The following is a 4235-nucleotide window of genomic DNA, read 5'->3' as shown; positions in this document are numbered from 1 at the left end:
TTCTCTCCCCCCTGCCCCCACTGGACTTTAACGGCCCGTCCACACAGCGGCGTGCGTTGAAGCTTCCAACGCTTCTGCCCATTCACTTTGAATGGGGTGACGTCACTTTTAGCTGAACTGCATTTTGGGAAGCGACGTGGAGCGTTGCTGGCATCAAAAGTTGAGCAATGTTCAACTTTTGACGCCTCGACGGAGGCGTCAGCCAATGAAATCCCGTTTATGCAAATCTGCCAGTACAAGCGCTAGCCAATCAAACCGCGTGTATGCTGACTACGCAGGTCATTTCCTCATATTCAAAAAAATGGAGGGAAAATTCATTATAGCGGTAGTGAATCACCCGGTGCTGCATGATCAGTCTCTGTTCATCTACCGGGATACAAACCTGAGGAGCGAGGCATGGAGGGAGGTGGCAGAGACAGTGGGTGAAACTGGTATGTTTTCGCCTGTTTGGGGATTTTATATCCAGTTTACTTCGTTTTAACATTGCTATTGCTTTGTATGTCGGGGGCGGGAGATTCATGTGATTGGTTGTTGGTCGCGTTGCTCGCATAAAATCCCCAAGCTTCAGATACGCCCACCTCCAAGCGTCAACGCACGCTGCTGTGTGGACGCTCCGTAACACCCCCACACAAACTCAGACACTTTTCTACGCTGCTGTCGACAGTCTTGCACTAATGTACATTACCAAAGATATTGAAGTTTGTTGTGCTTGTATCTTAATGTGTGCACGTGTATAAATGTGTCTGTTTATTGTGTACACGATATACATATTTTTATATACATTTATATTTTTGTATTCAGGATTTTAAGAAATGGTATTTTGATCTCTTTGTCTGTACACACAAACTGAAAAATTGATAATAAAGTTGACTTTGACATATGATTTAGTTGACACATCCCTTAATCTTTTATGTGAAATAACACATTGTGTTTATTTGGGGGGTTGGTGTTGATTGTTGACCAAGTTGTCAAAAATAGCAGCTCACAGGTTGTCAACACTGAAATCTCTGCTTACAGGATGGAGTCCATGAGTGCATATATGTCCTGGGACCCTACTCTATTTGACCTGGATGGATACCAATCTCCAGTGGCCGGCTCAGACAGCTCGGCCCTGGAAGAGACCTTTGACTTAACCCATCAGGTATTTGAGCAGGTGTTCCCGGAGGAGGTGGAGCAGAATAGGTCCTTCCTCTCCAGCATCAGGCCGGACCTGCAAGAACAGTTGATCCGGGATATTGATGTGAGGGTGGATCTGGTGGGGAGATCCCTTGATCATAGCTTCAGGGCCCTCAATGACAGCCTATCTGCAAAGTTTGATGCCTTAAACAGCCTGATCCTCCAAGGACCTCCACGAGCCGCAGCGCCACCTCCATGAGCTCTATCACCTGCATCACCTCCGTCACCTCAATCCCCTCCATCACTGCGTGCCCAGAGCCCAGAGGCCAAGAGCCTGGAAGAGCTGGATAGAGACCTGGCTATGGCACTCCGCCCTCACTATACTGAGGGGGGTGCCTCAAAAGATAAGCTCTCCTCTCTCCAGCGGGCTTTCTTCCTCTGGAAGCTGGATGTCCTGCAAATCAAAGGTAACTAACAAACACAAATGTGCACCTGCTTATTGGCAAGGGAATGACATCGGGTACTAATTGTAAATGTTAATTCTCAGACACCAAGGACCTGAAGCTGAAGGCGGCCGTCATTGCCATTGACGGCGAGGCCAAGGGCATCTGGCTTCCCGGGTGGAGGCCAAACAGATCAACATCTCTCCCTTCCTACCTTGGGGAGAGAATAAAAACTGCACTGAGGAAGAGGCGCCGCTCCAACAAACGGGAGGCCAATTTGTACACTAAGTTCCGGAGATTCTTTAACCCAGACCAGGACTAGCGGGTTCTGGGTTCAGTAACTTTGTATATATTTGAATTTATTCGCTGTGTCTTTTATTCTTGTGAATAACAGGAATCATCCAATGAAAATGAGACCGTTGTTAAAGAGATGGAGCAGACAATAACTTAAACACTCTCATTGAAGAAGAGAGTGTTGCTGAAGATGCCAAGCAGACCCGTCCACACCATGAAGAAGACACAGATGATACAATCCATCCTCTGATGAGTCCTCTGTCCATAAAATTAATACAGTCTGGCAGCAACTTCAGAACATTATGGTCCTCATCTAGAGGATGTGTATGAAAACAATACGGTCAAAAGGAAACAACATAAATACCTCAGCCCAGAAACATAAAAGCAAAATGAATCCAAGAAGAAACGTCTCAAAGGAATGGCATACAAGGCCAAAGGTGGCAAAGAAATAGCTGCAAAGGCTATGGGCCTTCCCTGCAATTTGAAGTTCTGTCAACGAGTCACAACTCGAGACTGTCAATCCATTACAGAAGAGCAGAGGCAGTGGATATTTCAGAAAGTTTGGTCAATGGATAACTGGGAAGAACATACGTCACCACCAAGGTTGCCATGAAAGAAAGAAAGTTGGTGAGGGATCCAGGCGCAGTTCATCATTTTCCTACCAACTGAAACTTCAGGATTGAACGAATCTTAAAGTGTGCAAAGCTCTTTTTCTTCTACACTTGGCATCCCTGAACGAACCATTACACTGGCTGAACAAAGACACCATCGACCATGAAGTTCCTTCACCCAGGCACAACCATCTCCCAACTACATCGGGAATATCAACAGGCAGCTGCAACTGCTGAAGTTGACGCTCTGCCAATCAAGGAGAGGAAGTTTCAGGACCTTCAGTCCATGAAACACGTCATGCCCGTCTAGTGTCATCAGCTTTTTGACAATTTGCCACATAATTAGACAGACACACACTCACAAACATACAACCACATACACACTCACACAAACACACTCTCAAACACACACACTTTCACACATACACACACACACATTAATCAAGATGATTGAGAAAGATTCAGGGGAGAAACTGATTTAAAGGTCCCATGTCATGCTTTTTCTGGTTATTACCCGTTCCCTTGTGTGTTATGTAGCTTTTTCTGCATGTAAACAACACCCTGTAGCGAGTAAAACTGTAACACAGAAAATACCTGTCTATGCTGCCCCAGAACGCAGGAGCTCCAACAAGGCGTTTAGAACAGAGAGTGAATACACATACAGAGATGCTGTGTGAGAAAACCAATGTGAGTTTGGAACATTGAACAATATAAATATATTCTAGTAGACCTCAACAATGGAATAATGATCAGTAGAAATGGCCTTGACATGGGACCTTTAAATGGAAAAGGGTTAGCTGCAATTAAAAACACAGCAAAGAAGAGCTGGAGGGAGTAGTGAGGAGAGGCATATGCCTCCTCAGCATTTGATTTACTTGCCTTTTGTTTTATTTAGCTAAGAGTGATTTAAGTTGTACCTTTTGAGTTTGCTATATTGAATTAAAGGACCAACCACGGCCAAACTGCCCTCTGTTTCCTGAGTCTCTGTATGCTCCTCTAGCATTTTAAACTGTTAGTGGCTGACCCAGCCCCATGGTCTCTCACAGTAATGCGGGAAAGAGAAGTGCACTGTTTTGCCTAAGTCACTTACTCTAGAAGTAATAAGGCCTAAGTCAGGTTTAAAATTGCCTAAGTCACAACAACATGTTCGTAAATTGGCCTAAGTCATCTAATCCTCTTATTTTACACAATTGACAGACAGTGTTATTTGTATGTCTAGTCATATATTGTCATAACCTTTGTGTGTGAAATTATTAATATATATCATATATTCTATATTTGGTTCAGTTTTTTGAAAAACGTTCAAATATGACTTAGGCCATTAGTTTAAGAACGTGACGATATGTAAATACAAATGTAATAACTCAAAAACATGAGTATTTGTATTAAATATAACATTATTTTGAAAACTATAACACAAATTAAGAAGAACAATCCAATACATCAATAATTATAATCACAATATAACAAAAGATATGTTTGTGAAATGAGTGCACAATGAGTAGTTTATTTTTACTGAGCAGCCATTCACCTTCATTGATTCAGTATAAAGGATGGCAACAGCAACAACATAAACACAGGTAAAAAAGCTCAAGTGGATACAAATCAGATTATGTGTACAATAATGTACAGGGAGGCTGTGGTGCAATGCGTTGGTGTTGGGATCAGGGGAGCACAGGTTGAAACCCCACTGCAGTCAGCATGTCGTTGTGTCCCTCCCTGGGCAAGACACTTCACCCCACAGTATTGAGCAGCAGGCCGGACAGCAGCA

Source organism: Gymnodraco acuticeps, unplaced genomic scaffold (genome assembly GCF_902827175.1).
Source record: "Gymnodraco acuticeps unplaced genomic scaffold, fGymAcu1.1, whole genome shotgun sequence".
In the NCBI taxonomy this organism is placed as follows: Eukaryota; Metazoa; Chordata; class Actinopteri; order Perciformes; family Bathydraconidae; genus Gymnodraco; species Gymnodraco acuticeps.
This window is presented reverse-complemented; position numbering follows the sequence as displayed.